Raw genomic sequence first — 23,360 nt, forward strand, 5'->3', positions numbered from 1 at the left:
ATTTTCCTTTACCCCGATCGGGTTGAAATGCCAAGTAATGACCGGGACAACGCCTACTTTTCGTGGTTTCAGCTGGCGTACACAGCACGCTTCAGATCCACCCACAGCTACAAAGAGAGAGAGAGAGACTCCGTGTTCGAATCCCATTGAATAAAGAACCTACATTTATAACCATTAAGAACACATGCATTCTCTTTGTTTACATTCTACGAGCAACATCATTCTCATATCAACATACATATGTTACTTAGTTAAACGTAAAAGTTTAGTATGTGTGCAATAAGTATTCTCAAATTGGTCCCAGAGTTTCGTACCCAATTTGAACAACTCGTGCTTTCAACGAGAATCGAAATTGTGATTGTTTGTTTACCAGGCGATACCAGATTGTACGGGTATTCGGATGTGTGTGTGTGTGTGCTTGCACCCACGCATAATTGTACAGCGCACGCGTATGAATGTAAACATTGATTGATAGTTTTTCTTTTAGATCAACTTTATGCGTCCGAACACGAGACCCCTTGTCTATATAAGCAATCCCCTCCCCAAACATATAAATACAAAGTGTATACAAGGGTGTAAGGGTCGACCCTGTGTGAAGACACCAAAAAGTCAAATTCTCTTCCACGTACTATGTAGTACACTCTGTACTACACTCTTGCAGGCTAACGAGGTTATGGCGTCTGGACTCGCAGCCAGTACAAGCCACTGTAGGGTTTGTGTTGTAGTCCATCTGTGTTTGTTCTTTCATCAATTTCATCCCGATCTTCGCGGTTAGCCAAAAATGGCAGAAAAGCAAAGTAAAATAAAACAAATCGATGAGTCAATCATATATTGCGTATAACCTACCAGAATTAATAACAAAGAAAACCTCGTAACATCTATATTACTTATAATTTTATACTATATTTTATTTTCAAGTAATGGAGCAAAAATATAGCAAATTAATAAAACATAGTATGGCATTTTAATTAAATAACAATTCAACACACATATTTTCATATGATATTATATTTTTATAATAAATTAGTTCTCAAATTAATCCAGTTTTACTAATTCTATTATTGCTATGTTATTTCATGATAATATAAAATAAAATTATATGCGTATAGCGATCATATCTGGGGCTGTAAGGTTGTTTCAAGGGAGTACAAGGGTAAATGTTGTGCCATAATAACCACAAATTGACCCTTTGAAAAAAAAAAACTGCGTTGGAGTGTTAGCAAAACTTACTTTACAGGGAAGGTGCAGTATATGTATGGATAAATCACTGTAATATAATAGCAGGAGAAACATGGAATAATGTAGAAAAATTGAAAATTAGTTACACATACTTATTAGGAAGTGGGGTTTCTAATTAGTATATGTAACTGTTGATATGATTTTCTATATTATCTCATTTTTTCCCTATTAGCCCTTCATCTAATTCAGAGACACCAGTCTCCGTGTGTATGAGGTTGGGAGCTTAAAAGTGGAAGGTAGAAAAATAACAGAAACCAATTAACCTTCGTTAGCAACAATATTCACTGAAACAATTAGAAAAACATCCTCCTCCTTGTGAAACCTCATCTTATCATTTCGAAATGTATCTAGAATTTCGAAAATTAACACTGAGCATATGCATTGAAATAATATTTTTCGAAGGTGTCCTAATATATTGACAGCAAAGGTATTTTGTTCTAAAACTGAATGGGAGGGGCAGATCCTGTGGCACCCCCTGACCCCTACCTTAGGGTCCTCACTGATCATAAATTAATTCTTTGGAGTGATTAATTCAAAACGCTGTTAATTCATCCAGGTTTTTTCAACTCATATGGTTGATTCCGTCACACATTTTAATTTATAAATAATGAGAATCAAGATGGACACACTGGTAATGGAAGATATTAGTGTAATTCACAACACAACTGTTTGAAAGCATTAATACTTGTAGTAAATGCAGATACTTAATATGATCAATCATGAGAATTTTATGACATGAAATAATTTTCTGGGAAAATTATACCAAGTTCGCATTTATACACATACAAATTTATCAAAGATCATTTATAATACTTAAACAATCCATTCAAACTAGCCATTAGCAGGGTTGTGAAAAACATTTTTTTAAAAATAAAAACAAAAAAACCATGGTTTATTTGGTATAAACAGTTTTTTTAAAATTTAAATCAGTTTTTTTGTTTATATTAAAAACTTGTTTTGAAGTGTAGTATTTTTATTAGAATACATAAATCAACTTCTTGTACATAAAGAAATATGAGGCACAGATGAATTGTAGTGCCACCTCTGTCCTCTATACAACTTTTACTAACCCTCTTGTGTTGTAATTGAAAACTATACCGATCTGCTACTTAACGTCCGTAATTTTAAGGACAGAGAAAGTTAAAAAACAATACTTTATAAGCACAGAATATTACACAAATAAATGCATTTTATAAGAGAATAAAAACAACACTGATTTTCATTTCGAATTGCCTCTACATAGATTGTTAAATTTTATTTTGTCTACCTCTACCTTACTTGAAAACTTTTCTCAAATTGCATTATGACATAACACTCAGTAATAAGAACATGAATGTATAATTCACGTGCTATAATAGAAATGAACATTTTTGAAATGAAATTCTGTCTAATACTGTAGTGGTAGTTTGTTACCATGTTTGGAGTAATACAGCGTGTCCACAATGAGACTCCAACATTTTGAAAGTCTATAACTTTTTCATTTCAGATTGTACAGCTGTGATTCCGGAAGAAGCAGAAGCAGAAACTCAAAAAGTTTATGTGGTAACGTTTTAGTTCGCGCAATAGCCGTATTGGCGCTGCAACAATCGATTGTTTGAAAATGGAGATTCCAAACGAGCGTGCACAGGTTCAATCGAAAGGAGTCCACAGAAGTCAGTAAGACAAGCAGTGAAGAACTGTGTGAACTGTCGACCGTATCATACCAAGTTCTCTCGCTGCTTGTCTTACTGACGTCTGTGGACACCTTTCGAATGACCTCCGCACATTTTCTACAACCTGTTCCTGGATTCTACGTTTACCACCACCGCGTCCTTTCAAAACATTGCCGGTCGCCAAAAACTGGTCACACCACTTCTTTATAGTCTTGAATGTCGGAGGATCCTAATTGTACACACGACGAAAGTTTCGTTGCACTTGAATAACTGATTTTGTTTCTGCATACCACCACACAACCTGTGCACGCTCGTTTGGAATCTCCATTTTCAAACAATCGATTGTTGCAACGCCAATACAGCTATTGCGCGCACTAAAACGTTACCACATAAACTTTTTGAGTTTCTGCTTCTGCTTCTTCCGGAATCACAGCTGTACAATCTGAAATGAAAAAGTTATAGACTTTCAAAATGTTGGAGTCTCATTGTGGACACGCTGTATAATAAGTACCTTATGATAATATATCAAAGAATATTGTGCAATTGCAAGTCTGTTATAAGTTGTAACTGTCTTGTTCAAAAACTGTACTTGATTTTAACTTTCAATTTACAAAAAGATACCAAGACCAGTTAGGGTCATTCCACGTCAATTCATCCAGGCCATGTCACCCACCATCCCCGATTTTGATGAAATTCGGTATGCTTATAGAACTTTTGATGCTGATTACAAAAATGACAACTTTTTTAAAATTGGTCAAGGGGTTCAGAAGTTACGCACTTTTTAAGATCTCCGTGTACGCCACATCCGGCTACACTTTGAATGACACGCATTAGGTTATAAACGATCAGATCTTCCCTCGGGTTTGCCGTAGAAACTTCAGGTTTGTTTTCTTTTGTTCAGAATAGTATGAGCTTTCATTTAAATAACGTTTCAGATGAATGCATCAGTAAACATGTATTTTTATATATAGTTTCATGTATTTTTTTTAGAAAATAAATGACTAACTTCAAGAGCGAATTTCATGCAATGCCCCCCCTTCAATTTCCCCCCAATTTTATATGTAGGTAGCTCAGAGTGTATACTAATGCCTGATGAAAAAATTGGGATGGGCGGTTCAGAGACAGGGTGATAAAAAAATCATTTGCATAAAATGACATTAAAAGTAAATCTTATTAAAAATGCTTATGTATTTAGCACAAAGCCTGAAGTACAATATGTTTCAAGTTACATTATTCAAAATTTATGTTCACTAAGCATAGGCGTAACCTGGCGGGGGCAAAGGGAAGCACTTTCCCCCTCCAAAATGTATAGATTAATTTTAAAATTTGCAAGTAATAATTACAGTGGAACCCCGATTTAAGTTCCTCGATTTTACATTTTTCTTCATTTTGCATTCAATCTTGATGGTCTGGTTAGAAATTTTCCATGATTTTATATTTTCCCGCATATTAAGTTTTTTCAGCTTGGTCTCCTGCATAACGTAAAACTGAGGTTCCACTGTATCTAAGTTAGTTTCAACAGTCTTCATTTTTTAAAATTTTATATATTATATAATTATATATATAATTATTATTAATATTCCCAAGTTTAGCAAATTTATCTTCGAGAACATTCGTTTTGTGCATTTTATCTCAATATGGAAGTTCTTTTTTGGCTACTCTTCATGGGGATACGTAATATGAAGTAAGAATTAATACTACACATTTGTGCTGATTGATGTTTTTTCAAATGGAGCTTTTTCGCCACATACCACAGAAAATATCCTTCTGACGGGATGGTTGGAACAGTAAAAATACTTGTAAAGACTTCTATAGTATAAAGCAACAAGTACGGCAATTATGTAGAAATAGTATTCAAGGCATAAATTTCTTAGTAATCATCTAGGGTGAAATGACAACAACCCACAGTACAATGTGTCAGCGATTGCAAAGTACTACAACAGTACCAGGAAGTATGCACTATTTTGAACTTACAGGTTCCGTAGGTTACTTTTTACAAGTAACTGGGTTTCTTTTACAGTTACTGTAACAGTAACATACTGTTAATGATCATTGATTTGTGTAAAAGTTACACAAAATCAATGATCATGAAGACTTCCGTGTTTTACTTATGTTTCTAGTACATAATATGTATTCATATATTTACATTATTACTGCTAATAAATGATGGAAAACACAGTCAGCTTTTCTTGAACGATTATAATTAAAAAATCATTTGTATGCTGACCATGGTATTTTGAATATGGTGTCATTGATTCCACTTGCACCTATTTCTTTCTCGTCCATTCCAAGTTCAACAAGATCCAAAGATCCACTCCCTCGACAATGACTTTTTCCTAGCTGGACAACAACATTCCAAACGAACGCAGTAGTCTACCAAAAACAATGGAGTTTTCACATGCAATTAGAAATGAATTACAGTAAAGCGTGGATGTTCTAAATTTAGCATGCAACAAAGTATAGCTTCCTTGCCAGGAATTCCAAGTAAATCCTTTCACGTAGCATCTGGAGAAGGTACATATTTTATTTTTATAGTCTGGAACAGAATTGTCCAATTTAGCTATTTCCCTACTGCAAAAAGTAACTCTGTTACCGTTGTTAACGTTACAGGTACTTACTTTTAAAAGTAGCTAGTTACAGTTAGAATTCCTAAATAAAAAGTAACTGTACTTGTAACTTTGTAACTATTTACTTCGAAACACTAGTTGTTTAACAGTCAGAGCCAAAATAGTAAGTGCTGATGTGATATGTTTTGTATAACTGTATGGTTTGACTTCTATGAAGAAGTGACTTTCGAATTCCAACAGTGAACAGTTATGTAGTAGCATGTGTGTGCGTGACTCAAACTTGTTTGTAGGATTGCTTCAAAAGTCCACGTGAAAATGGCGATGCAGCTATTAAATTCTTGCATCCACTTTGTCCATCAACTTCCCACTACTGGCCAAAAAGTATGCTGTGTCCAGTGAACATTAACAATACAAATGGATGAACATATGTACTTAGTGATAAGTCAAATATTTTAGTGTGTTTGAAATGGTCAAAATATCCATCTAAAATGTGAACGGCACAATTTATAGTACATGAAATTTTGGCAATGCATAAAGTACAATTTTTAGGTACTATCTTAATGGGTCACTTGAAACTTTCTTCGGGTTGAGATAATCGCAAAGTTATCCATCGCATAAAAATAGTGTCCAGGATTATTTGATAAATACATTTGAAAAATCACAATTATTACTCTTTATTCGTTTGTTCCTCAAGTGCCAGGAGGATCACAAAATATATTTAACTTATAAATTTTGGAGGGGGTCAGTGCTTCCCTTTGCCCCCGCCACGTTACGCCTATGCTTAGTGAACATAAATTTTGAATATTGTAACTTGAAACATATTGTACTTCAGACTTTGTGCTAAATACATAAGCATTTTTAATAAGATTTACTTTTAATGTCATTTTATGCAAATGATTTTTTTATCACCCTGTCTCTGAACCGCCCATCCCAATTTTTTCATCAGGCATTAGTACACACTCTGAGCTACCTACATATAAAATTGGGGGGAAATTGAAGGGGGGGCATTGCATGAAATTTGCTCTTGAAGTTAGTCATTTATTTTCTAAAAAAAATACATGAAACTATATATAAAAATACATGTTTACTGATGCATTCATCTGAAACGTTATTTAAATGAAAGCTCATACTATTCTGAACAAAAAAAAACAAACCTGAAGTTTCTACGGCAAACCCGAGGGAAGATCTGATCGTTTATAACCTAATGCGTGTCATTCAAAGTGTAGCCGGATGTGGCGTACACGGAGATCTTAAAAAGTGCGTAACTTCTGAACCCCTTGACCAATTTTAAAAAAGTTGTCATTTTTGTAATCAGCATCAAAAGTTCTATAAGCATACCGAATTTCATCAAAATCGGGGATGGTGGGTGACATTTTCACAAAATTCTGGATGATTTGACATGGAATGACCCGTTAGTCAAATATTCATATCTGCCATGTCAACTAGCTGTCAACTTCTTCATGCTTGTCCTTAAAAACTTTGAACTAAAATACCAGCTTAGCTGCTGCCTTTTCGGTTCGGTGACTGAACACCACCAAACGAGGAAAATAGTCTTTCAACGCCAGCTTTGGATGCTTGTGCAGTTAGCAACTGTTCGATAACTGCATATAAATCACAGTCATATTTGTCTATTTGAGATTTGTGGCTTTTCAACCATTCATATACTGACACCTGTGTCGTTACTATAGAATCAAAATAGGGCTCGTTAAATAGTTTGCTTTTACCTTCAAACTTTACAATCAAATAAAGAAACGTTTGAGGATATCGGGTTCTTGGTAACTCTAAAGCATCTTCTTTTTCCTTATCTGTTAAATCAATTCATGTAGCTTTTTCTTTTGGATCTAATGAGAATGTCAAGAAATGAACTTGAGAAAGAGCCATATCTTAGCGATTACTGAATTTGGAGAGCACCTGCTTGTCGTTTATCTCCTTCTCCTGCAATTGAAGTTCAAGATCTTTCCATATTCTTACTGAGTCTCCTATAGTGCAATTATCCTTCTGCACTTGTTCAAGTGCAATAGCTACAGGTTTAAGAAGACATCTTCAGCTTTTGGTTTTAGTGCCAGATTGGAGACCTTCTGTACAGCTGAATCAATTACTTGTCGGTTTTCTTCGCATATTTTCACAATTCTTGGCCAACTGTTAACATACTTTTCCAAACAATCTACAAAACTATTCCACCGTACCTCCGTTGGAAGAACAAGTTTTGGTTCCCCAGCTTTTCTACGTATATAACGCACTCGCAAAGTGCGAAAACGGATCCTTAAACCACAGTTGATTAATACGTATATATATATATATATATATATATATATATATATATATATATATATATATATATATATATATTATATATATATATTGGTTTAAACCAAACTGATTTAAATCGTTCAACTTTGGCCACTAGTAATATGTAGTTTCGAATCTCATTTTTCGACTTAGAATATATTTTTTTAAAAATCCGGATCGTTCTTCATTTAGTAATGGTACCATCGAATAGTTTAAATATCATGCATGGAGAACGCAATGTGTGGTAAGTTTGTTCTGACCTTGATTGTGTTGTTGTTAAGTCCACTTTATGCACATATAGGTTAACCGGATTGGACCTACATTAAATGGGAGCATTGTCCAATGTGCCTCCACCAGGTATAGAATTCTGGATCCCTTGATTACAAGGCTTATTGTGTGTGTGTGTGTGTGTAATTAGTGCGTTCAGTGTGAATGCACAAACATACAAACAATTTTGCTTCTCAATATACAAGCAATATCATCATTATTTGACACATGTGCTTATTAAAATGTACTGTCTTGTACTTAATTGTTTCAATATTTAGAGAACTCAAGACATTTATTCATCCGGCCACCTTTCCTTTGAAATATTCATCGCTATTCTTTCATTCTGTTTTCGTGGGAATATTTCGTGCAATGCCGTTGATATAGATTCACCGTCCCTCATTGGACGCATCACTAATGTTGTAGCAAGACTTGTGCATTTCGACCTTTTGAGACAGGGACAAGTGGCATCAACAGAACCATTTTTTTAAATAACAGCATGCACTATTATTTTCGCCCCCATCTCCAGGGAATACATTTACATTTGACCGTACAAATCTTACTTTCTTTCATCAAATATCGATTACACTGATAAATCTTTCTTTGCCTAAACAAACGCGGATTTCACATCTCATTCTGTAATATAAAAATTATGTAAATGGATTCTGATATTTCTGTTATTTTCAACTCGCTAATTTATTGAATCTTTCCAGTAGAAGTTCAAGTTTTTTTCAAGTTTACAATTGAAACTATTTTCTACATGCGGAAAATGTTTCCATTATAACCATTGCAGCAGAAAATTATTTTCCAATAATTAGTATTTAATATATTTATTTTCTTAAAATCCCACACCACCGTAAGGAAATGTACAACTATTTCTAAATCTTCCTATTTTGATTGTTGAATAATAAATATTTTCCTGCGAGTAAAGTATGTACAAAAATACTAATTCACATGTATTGATCAGACGCATGTTCTAGGTGGAGTTACAGCCTTCAGAAAAGCCCCTAATCTCTCTGTATTTTAGGTTTTGATTTCTCCTTACTTTCTCCCAACTTCTGAACTTTCTCTATTTCTTTTAGATTCTAGCAAATGTAGATTACAGAAACAAAAGCACATAATTAAGCAACAAAATCAGAAAAGTTATTCAAAGATACTCAACTCTAGAACAGAGATTTCTATTTCATTACATTAGAAATTTGCAATAGCCTAATGATTGTCATTTAAGAAATTCCATTTATATTGATACGGTGACGAACCATTTGGAATATGCTGTTCAAAAAACTCTTGAAATTGAGGGATATTTATTGAAATTATTTGGGGAAAATTTTCCACTTCGAGTGAGGTGACAATCTTCCATGTAAAAGAGGCGTAGCAAAATCTCTTATCACATTTATGATATAATAACAATAGGACAAAGTCTGTAACTTTGCGACTGACACTTAAGTAAATTTCCTAAATCTTTCACTACGTCATTCATTTGTACACAATATTATCGAGTGCTTTTTCGGAATCTGTAATAAGAGTTTGTATTGAAGGACACGTTGAAAGATACAAATCAAAACACTCTCTATATCAATTTAATTTTTATTTACCGAATGACCGTATTCAGTTCAATACAAATAGAACATAGATTGTTTAAGTAGCAACATTTTAACTTTATTTACTAATAATAGCCAGAGCTTCGTGCGGCATTATTTGCCTGTTTTAAATCAATTGAACTGAATGATTGTGATATTCACACGTTTAGTTTTTAGATTTAGAAGCTCTGCAAGATTACATATGCGTGTTTGAAATTTGTATAATCCCAGTAAATAATTCAACACATAATGGTGCCACATGTATTTTGTAGTATTGGCCTTTACCAAGTAATAAAACATTAAAATGCTGACCAAGGCAACATTTATTGTAATAAAAATAATCACTTAAAACGTAACGTTTCCATTCTCTAACAGGTCTTCTTCAGACGAAGATTCACAATATTTTTTAAAATTATTTAACAAAAAATTAATAAAGAAATATTTTGAATCTTCGTCTGAGGAAGACCCTGTTAGAGGGTGGAAACGTTACGTTTTAAGTGATTATTTTTATTACAATTAGTTTTGCCTTGTTCAGCATTTTAATGTTTTACTAATATGGAAACAAGACTCAACAGTGTTACTTTACCAAGTAGAACAAAATATAAAAAAATGAACGAAATCGGTGAGGACGTGTAGTGTGCTATTCAGATTACAAATTTTAACATTTCAACAGAAAGTTCAAACTATATTCCAAATTATTGTTTGGAAATTGAATCGTTTTCCTGACATTTACTCTTCAAAGTCAGTCCGCTTGCATTTCTCCGTATGCCATAATCCTTGAGTTACACCCAATTTGGAAAATTTTCCTTTTCAAAAAAAGAAGATTGTTTTATTCCTTACCTAAAAAGTACAAAAATCAAGCGGGAATTTATTTTGGTGCAAACCAAACCAGTTCTGTAAAATCGGTGACTGTGAGAGTCTTTGGCTTGGAATGACGTATGTATATTAGGTGATCCAGTCCGTAGGGTGTCCGATTCCTGGGAGATTTCATGTGGGACATTTTTTCAACATTGTCCCTGTAAAGACATTTATTATTAGTCTGGGATTTACTCTTCTTCTAAGAAATGGGGTCCTGCTTCCCGGATGGGGTAGTGGTAACGTTGTAGCCTTGTTGTCAAGGGGTCTCGGGCTCGATACTCGGTGTGGTTAGGATCCCACCTTAAATCCAGTATCGATTATCCTGTGTGTGCATAAAGTGGACTTGAAAAACTTAAACTAATAAATGGGTTCCTTCGGGATGTGGAGGGGAATAGTATAGGCGATCGGAGCTTGGTGCTGATTACATCACATCCACAAATAACCGAGATTTTGAATGTGAGAAGCACTACCGCCACACCCCCTCATTTGCCTCAACGGAATGATGCAACAGGGGGCATACACATGCTGGCTCCATGGTAGAGCGCGTTAGGTGGTGGTCTTGGGCTCTCGGACCCAATGTTCCCGGGTTCGAGTCGAGTGTTCTTTGTGAGTGCCTCTTCGTTACTTTCATCAATCATCACTCATCCTGATCGTAGCGATTAACCAATGTATCGTAACAAATAATATTCACATACACAACAAACAGACATTAAGACATAGTGTGTGTATGTGTGTTCTTGTGTGTCGTCGGCTATTGTTAGAATTTCTCGAAAATGGTTCCGAGATCGAGGTTTGTAGTTCGAGATTTTCATCTCGTTCGAGTTGGCTGAAAACAAAAATTACTGTACTATGCAACTTATCGAGACATATCAAATAGGATGACTGTCTTTTTGTTTACAGATAGGTTAAACAAATTGTTGAGTGTACAAATGCTTATGTTTTTACTTTGTTTTATCAAGTTTTCTGTGCATTTTTGCACATATAATTTCGAGACGAACTAGTGCCCTGGACGAGAATGAGACTGATTTTTACATTCGAATTAAGGCCGAAATCGGTTCGAGTTTCCTCGCTGACGAGAATAAAGCGTGTCAAATAGTCTAATTACAGCCCTACGCTCAACAAAGTAGTTTGTACAAAATCTCCAACTTTATTTTGAATTCAGTCAACATGGTTGCACTTTCATTGTAAGAACTTCCGGAATCTGTGCATGCAGACTTCAGCTGTAGAGATTAGATCATAAACCGCTGCGTATGATGACGAAGCACAACACCTGTGCACTATACCGATAATTAATTTCCTTAACAGCCAACAAGCATTGGTTATCAATGGGCTGTGTCCATGGGCGTCTACTTCGGGAGAGCCAAGGTATTTTCTGCCCCTCTCCACATGCCTAAATAACCAGAATATCCCCCCAATATTTTCAGTTAATTTTAGTAAAAAAATCATGTAAATTATAGATAGGATCAGGAACTACCACAGTTACGATGGTGAAATTTGGTTGGTCTCATCGGTTAGTCTACCACTCATCGTAATTTAAATTAACTCAATTAGCCTATCTTGTATTTTTGTTATTTTACGTCGCTGTTCTCTATCTTGGCTAATTGCGACGTTGATGATTGGTGATGAAGGGTTCCTCACGAAAAACACTCATGCCCAGGCCAGGACTCAAACCTGGGAACGTCTGTGGCGAGAGATCAGTAGGTGATGATCCGAAATTTTCAAAAATGTCAAGACGTACCAGATATTAGTTTAATCCCACATCCCATCTCTCAGTAAAATAATCGAACCTCATCAATCAATCAGTTTTTCGTTGTTCCGTCCCTCCCTCATTTTAACTCGACTTCTCATTGGACACAGTCGTCTCACATAGTAATTTGTTACAAGGACTGAGCCCTCCGCTGTGTCGTGTATGTAATGTTGTTATAAGTGTTCGTCACATTATCGAATGTGCCAATTTCAATGTCCTCGAACAAACATTTCATCTCCCCGACTCCTTGTCATCCATGATGGGAGTTGATGACAGAGTTTTTTTTTCCTCTGCCCGTACGCAATGGTAACCGTAGGTGATCATTTCTGAACATCTTACCACAATATTATAAGAAGTTATTGTGGAGAACAATAACAAAGAAACTTGGAAAAGTACCGGAACCTTTTTTCCGAGAAACAAAAAAGCACTGGTTTTAACAAATATTTGTAGCTTCTTGGGAAGCACAGGGCTTTATACTGTCTCTGAATAAAATGCTTTAGTGTGCCCTTACCTTTTCAATGTATTGTATTTGTCCTGTGCAGGTCAATTTACAACCTTGCACTTTTATCCTCTATCAAGGGGCTTTTGATACCCCTTCTTTAACTTTCATATAGGGATTTTAGATGAAGGGATTTTTCCTTGTATACTGTGAAAGATGCACAAATGGTCACATGTGCCGATGTATTAAACAAATTCAACTCATTCATTCATTTGATCAAGTTTTAGCTTATCTCCGTGGCGGAGTTGTTAGCACAGAACGTTACGACGCCAGGGATTCCGGGTTCGAATCCTTACCGTCGCGATTAGCCAAAAGTGGCAGACGCAAAATTACCTAATTCAACCAACCATCATGTTTTCTTCTAATTCTACACTTCCCCATCAAAATTTCCCCCAGTATATATTTCTTAAAGTTAACGAAGACCTAATTCTCTTCTTTCCTCAACGTTCAGCAATTTCAACCGAGTTGTTGTCAAGCCAGAAACGTTGTTAAGGGGGCACGAACCCATATGAAACTTCTATGTACCCCCAAATTTTCTGTACCTTGCACGTGTGTTTGTGTGTGTGTGTGTAGGGATTTATGTAATGAATAGTATTAATTCATAGAAAGCAATATAGCCTACACACACACACATATACGTAGGACGTATATATTATCCCTCCCTCAACACATCAACCTAGATATTTACCTGACCAAAATTGTTTGTTTTGAGTCCAGGGTGTGCTCATATTTGATAATCAGAATTGGGCCACAGCTTAAAGTGGGATCAGAACCACTGTACACTTACCTCACTTAGTACTCCTGAAGTTTGTTTCTTTATACAGCATGTTTGCAGAAGATGCAATTAAACCTACAAGTGTATCAATATACGCTGTAAAAACACACCTTACTACTAACTTCGTTGTTCCTACAATGCTGAAAACACACACACACACCCATATACATATATATACGTGTATATATATATATATACATACATACATACATATATATATATATACATATATATATATATATATATATATATATATATATATATATATATATATATGCAGAGAAATTAGTCCTTTTTGACACACCTGCAACTTCGGAACTTCTCACACGGCTCCTGGCACATCGTTTCATTTCCTTTCTGTGCCTGGAATAGGAGGTGAGCGAGCACTCGTTGATTTTGTCGCTTTTGTGTGTCGAAGAAAGCCGCAAGGTTATCCATAATCACTTCCTTTCCCTAGACAGGTGGCTCTCCCTGACCTTGGTGGTATGAGCAGATTGTGCAGATCAGTCCGCCTCCCCCTCCCCCCCCCTCCCCAGCGATCAAGAAATACTATATAAATAAAAGTTCTTTGCCAAAATTGCATTTTTTGTAAGGTACCTTGTAGTGTATAAGCGTGACTGCACCCCCCCCCACACAAAATATTCCCCCTTCTGCCTCTCTTTTTTTGCGCCGTCAGTGGTTCAGTAGGCGGTGTTATTATTATTTTCTTTTTAAACTGATATAATCATGAATAATAGAGTTGCCGTGTTCAAGTCGGTAGGGCGTCTGTCACCTAGGAGACCCGTTCAGTTGTTTTTTCCCCGCCAATGTCCCTGCCTCACACTCTCATTAACATATATCTGCAAGCAACCTTTGAGGGAGGAGTAAATATGAGCGGAGCGTGGCGTTGACCACACCTTCGTTATAGCCGAGATCTAGAAGCCCCATTCCCCCATGGCGTAGTGGTTACATAGTCGTATTTAATCAAGGTATCCTGGGTTCGATCCCCGATAGGGGCACATTGCACAGTGGTTCGGTTAGCATCTTAGGGGTCCGGATCCCCTCTTTCCAGAAAGACTTACCAAGTCCAAAATTAAATAAGCAAAATACTTGTTTACTGTTGTATAATATGAAGTTGCAATATTAACCTATTAAGTATAAACTTAATAGCCGGCCTCCGTGGCGGAGTGGTTAGCACAGTGCACTACGACGTCAGGGTTCCGAATTCGAATCCCGGCCTGGGAATGGCTGTTCTTTGTGAGTGTCCCTTCATCAATTTCATCATATTATCAGTCATCACTCATCCTCATCTTGGTCAAAAGTTGCAGGAAAGCTAAGTAAATTAAACAAAATCAATCAATCAATCAATTTTAAACTTGTGTTTATTGTTATTACATGTGATGTAAGACACTTGTTTTTTCGGACCCCTCTTGAAATATACCTAAGTCTGTGGACATTAAACATCGAAACATGAATTAATTTAATATTTCTCATGTTTTTGGAGAATACAACTATTATTTCTGAAGAAACGTTACACGAAACTACGCTTCTTCTCCATACGAGCAAGAAACATTCACAATTTGCGTCTTTTGTAGCGACGCATATCGAATTCAGCCGGACGGGAAACGGTTTATTTGCCGAGCCGAGAGTTCATCTTCCGCCGCGTGTTTGTCCCCGGGCGATGAGAGAGATACGGCGGTGACCCTCGTAGAGAGGAGGTTATCTCACCCCCGTCGCGAGAGGGCTGCGGAAAGCATCTTTATCGCTGCGACCAAATCCGTCCCTTGTTCCTTTATCCGGCCGAGGAAGGCCGGAAGCCATACAGGACAAGTAATCTTCACGGTTGCAAAAAAAAAAAAGGGACGAGATGTCGTCCTCGCTTGTTTCTTTTGGTTGGTTTTGAAGTTTCTGTATTGATCTACACATTTTGGTGCTCGTTCTGTGCATCTGGAGTCAGCAGAATGCAGAGACGTCGTTAAGAGGGGCCAGGGGGGCATTGGACTCCGGAAACGTTCACGTAGTCCCCCCGAAATTTTCCGTCTTAGAGGAAATTTTACTTTATTTTCTTTCAATTCAAATTATATATTGAGAACACTTTGGCTCAATCTTTTTTTTTAGCTATTATAGGTGCCGACCTCCGTGGCAGTGTGGTTAGAACACCGCGCTACGACGCCAGAGGTTCGAATCCCGGCCTGGGCATGTGTGTTCTTTGTGAGTGTCCCTTCATCCATTTCATCATATCATCACTCATCCTCATCTTCGCGATTAGCCAAAAGGGTCAGAAAAGAGAATTAAAATAAACCCAATCAATCAACTGACCTGTTCTTTGCGACTGCCCCTTCATCAATTTCATTTAATCAACACACATCCTCGATTAGACAAAAGTGGCCGCAAAGCGACGCTAAATCACAGAAACACAAATACTGTTTGCAGCTTAGTTTCGACGTTAAACTCCTGAAAAACTTAATTTTATCCTGAATTGTATATGCAAGCACGAAGCACGGGACCACAAGACCACTAATGTCTTCACTTTGCTGACTTAATAGTAATCACGTACATAACTTTGAAGAAGTCGCAAGGTAAAGTTAATTTGGTTTATGTAAAGTCTTCAAATATCACATCTAAGACTCGGACACTAGCCTAAATATCGATCTCATCTCGATTATTACAAGACCGTCTTTGTACCATGACAATGTACCCTCTCTAGTGTTTACCATGAAACAGCTTCTACTGAGAAAACGAAACAAAAGTCGATAACGCACTTGCTCTTGGTGATAACTCTCGTAATCAGCGCAAAACAATGCTGTGAAGACAACTGGTATCTTTGCTTGTAACAATGGAACCAGTTTAAGTAAGACGCAATCTTCCTTTTTTCGTGGGACGATTTTGTTTCAGTGGTTTCGATGGTCTCTGTCTCCCTTCCTTCTCTTTCCTTATTACTCTTTTTACTCATGTGTCTCTTACTTTTGTACTTTCTTGTTTTATCTTTACTTTCTCTTTCTCTCCCCATCTTCTTTTCTTTCCCTCCATGTTTTTGTATTTTTATCCTTCCTTCTTGATTTCTTCCTTCCACTGTTTCTCTCTTTTTCTTTTCTCCTTCTTTCTTTCTCTCTCTCTCCCTCCTCTCCTTTTCCTTTGTCTCTTCTCCTCTCTCTTCTTTCTCTACCGCTTTCTTTTCTCTCTCTCTCTCCTCCTCTTTCTCTCTTAGCCTTCTATTAAGAAAGGTTATTTTCCATAATTATACGCTGTGAAAGTTTGTACGGTTTCGAGACAAAAGACGATGGGTCTCCCTTATCTCACAACGCGCTACCAACCTTGCGTTCTGACGTCACCGCGGAATGCTTTCATTGTTAGGCCAAATGCCAACGTTTTTGTGTTAGGCTTGTTATGTTGTTCTCTTAGCATAAATAATACATTTGCAGTGTGTTTATGCTAAGAGATCCAAACATAACAGACCTAACCTAACCTAACATGGTAGGCATTCCGCGTCTGACGTCAGAACTCGAAATTGGTAGCGCGTTGTGCGATAAAGGAGACCCAAGGAGAACGTTGAGGCCGACATCAGACTGACTTACAAGAGTGAATGTTTGGGCTTTGCGTATTTATCGACTGCTGTGCAAGCTACGCTAAGAGCGCCAAACCTAACTCCTAACTTACTCACATGCTTATTTCTGCTATTATAGGCTGATGTGATAGAAAAGGGGAGAACCCCCTAAAGATGCCCGCCTCCATCCGCATACATGTGAGGGTATGCGCTTATGTTCTGGTACCTAAGAAGACCAGAACGTCTTTTCCACGGAATATCGGTTCCCCCGTTTTCATTTCCTCGTGACTTTATATGGTTCAAAGAATACATATAGATACATTCCTGCAAGTTACAATGCGTAACGTTCTCCTAGGAACGTGGGATCGAACACTTGGGCGATGTAGCTCACTGATCATTCATCCTCTATTCTAGAGGAACTCGCTACTCGTGGTGAGCTTGATAGTAAGGTGCGAGAGGTTCTAATTACACACTTATGGCAAAACACAACACTTGAGTTGAAACCCCTACAGACTGGATCAGCATGATGAAAGGAAATTCCTGTGTCTCACTGTGGAAGTGCTCCCTGGAGGTGTCGAACCACGGACTGGTTAAAACGAGATGTCCGCTTGTGGTGCAAGTCTGAAAGCCCAGACTTCACTCTCTTTCTCCTAGACTTTTAGCTCGTACTTCTGCGCCCTCTGATTACTAGCTTGGAACTGACCACTGACCTCTCTCCTCTCAGATATTTATTCTGCTCTATTTTACTAAGCAAATACAGAGTCAGACCTGTAACCTCTTCCTAGTTTTCGCCTGTTTACATGTTTACGTCGCTGATGACCAGGAAGAGCTTAAGTAATGTCTGACACTGCATTCCTGATTGGCAAGTTCCTGTCTGGAATATGATGCCTGAATGACTGGGATTTGAGAGTTCATTGCATTGATATTTCTAATGATTTCTACAGATTGTTACGAATGTAATCTGCAGGATCTGGTACCGGGGTTGTTCGGTAAGCCATTACAAAACCATTTTACAAAGTTTGTTAATATCACACTTGTTTTGTGGTCGTTTTCTTGGGTATGTAGTGTGTGTTTCAGTACGTCTGTTTGACCGAGATAGTGTTAGGAGTTGAGTGGGTAGATGTGACGTTGTGTAGACGTGTTCTCATGTTGTATTGTTGTTTGGTGAGTTTATGTGTGTGTAGTTTTGTTTAGGTGTAAGTGTGTGAAGGGAGAGTGAAGGCAGGCTGACGTGATAGATTTGATGCTCTCAGCAAAATATCTCAAAGTTGCTAAAGCCGCCGCTAGCCTCTAGCGTTTCAAATTATTCCATTTTCTCCGTTTCGACACAGAAGCTCTCTTCTTCGCAAATGGAGGATCGTTGAACTCCCGTCAAAGTGATAACGTTGTGTCGATCTGTAGCAGGGAGGGACAGCTCTGCTAGCCTTATCTGTCTTCGTCGCCTTTTGTTTCGCCGTGGAAGAGGTTAAATCCGAAAGAGAGGGAGGTTCCTGCACTCCTTTTCGCACCCGCGGGAAGAAAATCGAACAGCGGGATCAAGAAAAGCAACCAAAAGAAATGGGAGAGGGGGGATCCACCGGAATCTTTCCCTTCGGACCCTATTTTCCCTCCCCAGTTCTTGTCTCTCGCTTTCGTTACTTTTCCATTCTGCCCGATGGATCCAGGCCGAACAGCGAAAGAGCATTTTATTCGAGTCGACTTGACGTAAAAGCACGTTTTCTTCGATCCAATGCTCGGCTCGCTCTTGCTGTTTCCCCATATACTACCCAGAATCCTTTAGTCCGGTACAGGCAAGCCGAAGCCATAAGCTAATGAATTCTCGTTATTGGAGGAGGAGTTGGGGGGAGGGGGGTAAACTCCAGATGCAGGAAACCTCTTTCCTGTTCTTTTTTTTTGTAGACCAAAAATATCGGCTGTTATCTCTCTCTCCTTCGACCAGCAAGAAAGACTGAATGATGTAGCTCAGGAGAAATGTAGATAAATGAAGGAAATGAATGGCCAATGTCCTTCCAAGAATGATAACATTTAATTCATAGGATTGGCTGTTTCTTTTTCTTTTTCCCAAGACAGTGGCGTGGCGAAGGAAAAGTAACAAGGAAAATAAAGGTAGTTTTTTCTGGTATCGCGCGGGGGGGTTGTCCACACTGAAACCGGAGAAACCTACCTGGGACAGTAATTCAAATTAGCGTCTGATATGTCAAAAGGCACGCTTTCTCATAACAGTTGCCTTGGAGATTCTAGTAACGTTTAGCACCTCAGTGGGGTGCTCAGAAATGTCATAAGGTGAGCGAGCATTCCACGAAAGTTTTACCACTCCATGTATGTAACAAAATGAATGAATTTCAAACTACTTATTGTTTTTAATTGCATTAAGGTTCAACATTTTGTGAATGCATATATTTTGCATATATTACTAATAAAAATTACTAGTATTACTAGCATCTGCAGCATATATGCGTCACACTCATAACTAGAGCTAGAATTTGTATGTAATTACATATACTATTCCTTTCTAGATGTATATCTTGAACACGAAAATGTCAACGAATTATGTAACTGATATCATTTTGCATAAGTTTTATGTTACATATTTTTACATATTTGCCAGGATATTACATATTTGCTAATTTACTTTACATAAAACAACATATTTCTGCAGTTTTTTTCCTATCTCGATCCTTTTTCCTATATTTTCGATCTCTGAAACATGACGAAGGAAATTTCTACCTCATGTGATGTCATATTTTCTAATCAATGAGATGCATAATGCTTACGGTCACCTAAAATTGACTGCCAAATCGAAAGACAGGCTGAGGGCAAAAAAAAAGAAATTACTGGAACTGTTATTTATCGAAAGATGCTGGAGTTTCTCTCCCCTGCCCTTTCTGGTTACATATTACAGTTTCGCTTTTAGATTTAGGCAAGGCACCTAGAAACTTGGCATCGGTGGACAAGAAAGCTGGTTTCCTGTACGTAGCGAGTTACACAATATGTTCCCTTGCACAAAAAAAGTACAAAAGTAGCTATGTATTTTCATTCTATTGTTCTTTCTGTAGACGCTTTTTTTACAATTTGTTTCGAAAGTTAATACATAGTTGACAAAATGGGTTTCTTAAATATGTGCACGTTGCTGTGCTTTTTTGAGTTTATAAATTTGATACAAACATTAATTTGAACGACTTATGTCTTTAAATTTACGTTGAATATGTTCAAATAAAATAAATATCTAGCAGAATTATTGAAATTGCTTGCATACTCGGTTATTATTAATATTACATATTTTATGATACTACATATTTAGGTACATATTTTATCAATTATTGTTACATATTTATGTACATAATTTGTACTTTGATATTACATAAAAATCCGGGTTCTACTCATAACACATTTTCGTTAATGCTTTTCATGCATTCAAGCTATGTCATCATACTCAAGTTTTTAAATTTGATAGCAAACACCACAAAGTACTTCATAGTTCTATGAAATCAGGGCATTATGAATATTTTAATCTAATCTCATGTCTAGAACCTTATGTTTTCTGTGTGGAATGTGGCACACGTAACGCTTGAATGCCCCAAGGAAATAAAAGTTAAAACGATATCATTTTTTTGTTTCATTTGGTGTTATTTTTAAAATAATGTTTTGACTAAAGGAGAATTATACCCCAACAAACCCGTTATTGGTTACGCCACTGTATTTGCTTTGGTTCTTTGTATGTATTCATGTCTCCTCGAATTTGAATCTGTGCAAAGCGTTCGTTATCTTGTGTGAATCTATGTCTGCCTGGTAGAACACAGTTCGAAGATAACGAGTAATCTTATCTGGGAATTGAAGCCATCGTAGTTGGTCAGTGTTATCGCGATCTCGTATCGTGCTGTATTGTTTTGTTGTTCAGGGCGGTAAAATTTGGTTTATGCAAGCCACATACTGTTTGTGTTATTGACTCAAGTTTTAAAATGCGTTCAGAATTTTTGTAACAGCAGAACCATTACAAGGCAGTGTTAAGCGCAGGATTTTACATGTTTTGGGAAAGGGCTGAATCTGGAGTCCAAACCTTGAACAGTAGGAGCAGTGGAACCACTTGCTACACAGGCTCGAATTTAATATGAGAGGGGATGTTAGGGGGCAATAGCTAATCGACGTAGGAAGTAAGTTTCAGGACGCTTTCAGACCGAAACGACACGCGTTGCTTCAAAAACCAACCTTTAGAAATAAATGTAGCCTTTACCGGAGTGACACGACAAGTTGCACGTAAATTGTTTGGAACATTAATATACGATTTCATTTACGTACAGTTGATAAGGTGTTTGCCACTTTGTTTATAGTTTGGAACATTTTGTACACAATCGCATCTCGGGATAATTTATGTAAGTTGGAATACGATGATTGAAATATTGGTAATGAGTGTCTGATGACATTAAGATAGTATTTTTCACATTTATATTTTACCTATCCATTGAGGACTGAAAATATTTCATAAGTTTTAGCACCTTTTTTTGTAAATGATCGTATTATAAATTTATCTGTCTTTTTACACCCTTCACATAACTATGAATAAACCATTCTCACCAAACCAAGGGCCTCCCCGATGGCGCAGTGGTAGCGTCGTTGCCTTGTAATCAAGGGGTCCCGGGTTCGATACCCGGTGGAGGCACATGGTGGTTCGGATCCCACTTTAAACTGTAGGTCCAGTCCCGATTAGCCTTACTGTGCATAAAGTGGACTTAAAACACCAAATCAAACCAAATCACCAAACCAAAAATGCATTCTGTTGCAGTTAATGCATGTCGTTCTTACAAACGAATAGATTGAAAACAAAGAAAGTTAATTCTGAGCACGGTTCTCGTGTTTATTTATTTATCACAAGGCTTTCGCCATCCTAGTGCTGCGATTTTCATAATCGATCATAAAAGTGGGAGCATCAACAGGTAGCAAGTCACACACGCCAACCGTTGTTGTTTGCAGATTTGTCACCTGCAGACAACATCTGTCCATTCAGGGCTGCCTCCCCCGTTTCCCCACCCCTGAACTGGGGATCACAATACTGGATGAGCTTCTGGAGTCAAAGGGAGAATCTTCTCGGGGTGGTAGGGGGAGCTACAGGAGGGAGGGATCCCGAGAGAGATGTAAAAAAAATGTAGGTCGCCATGACAACCGCAGGCGGTGGATAATTCGATAGAAAGACATCGATCCCAAGCATACAAAGAATATGTCTTATTAGCGAGTGATGTATCCAGAGGAAAGCCGAGGATTTTGTACACAAGAAACCGATTTCATTTTATGTCAAATCTAGACCTCATCAGGTTTGTTGTTCTAAAATAGGTGGAAGGTATAGTATTAACATACAATATTATTTGGACATAATCCATTCCTAGTGATTTCACAAGAAATTGAAATATTTCGGTTTTCAAAATGCAACATGTCAATGAAGTCAAGACTTAACAAATTATTTTAATGATTTGGCCTCAGGTAGCTACAAGATGTAATTAGATTCAATGGTCGACAACTAATTTAAACCTAAGTTTATGTACCAAGAAGCTTACGTAACGGAACTACGTATTTCTCTTTATAATTGTCATAATTTATTTATTAATATTTAATTTCAAGGTTGCACATTAAATAATACATATAAAGCTTAAGAAAGAGAAAGATTTTTACGAGTAAAATTGTTGGGATTGGGGCATCGACTTAAAAAAGAAGCTTTTACCGAGAACCACTGGCATAGAGTGTGAATCCCCACCCTCCCCTACCTGTTGAAGTATAATATCTAGGAGAATATGAGACTTCGAGAGGGGTCCAAGTACCCAGGATTTTTTTGAGGGGGATGGGGGGAGGCCCGAAACCGTGGCTTATAAATAAATTAATTTGGTACATTTATAAACTAGCAAATTAATTCCTTTAAGAACTGGTTCAAAATGTCGAGAAATTAGGCAATAGATTAAACTTTTTTAATAAGTGTTAGATTTTATTTAATTATTGCTTTCTATTAATAGTGGTCAATAAAATTTCATACTTTTATTGTGGTATGTTTCTATAATGGTGTAAATCTGTTAATGGTCTGTCGAAAGGAAATATTTCCTTATCAGAACTGTAGCTAGAGATTTCAGCGCCTAGGACGAGAATAGATTTTCGCACCCGCTGCACCGAATTTGCAACCATGTACCTTTTCCGTTGTATCCGACGAAAATAAAAGTTAGCATTCAAGAAATGTGCCTAATAAAAAGACAGTCGGTTGTGCATCCCACCACATCATCTTCATTCAAGTAGTGTGTGGTATTTTTCACATCTGCAAATTAAAGATCTGATAAACGTAACTATAGGTGGAGGGGCAAAAAATAAGAGACTTTGAGAACACGTTAGTTTC

The 23,360-nt window shown here is 37.1% G+C and overlaps 1 protein-coding gene across 3 annotated transcripts in view; it reads left to right on the plus strand.

The window, feature by feature from the left end:
- Nucleotides 1-23,360, plus strand: part of LOC145985250 (proton channel OtopLc-like) — a 185,430-nt gene that overhangs the window by 445 nt on the left and 161,625 nt on the right. The window lies entirely within an intron of this gene.

This window comes from Lepisma saccharinum, chromosome 3 (genome assembly GCF_977018435.1).
Source record: "Lepisma saccharinum chromosome 3, izLepSacc3.1, whole genome shotgun sequence".
Lineage (NCBI taxonomy): Eukaryota > Metazoa > Arthropoda > Insecta > Zygentoma > Lepismatidae > Lepisma > Lepisma saccharinum.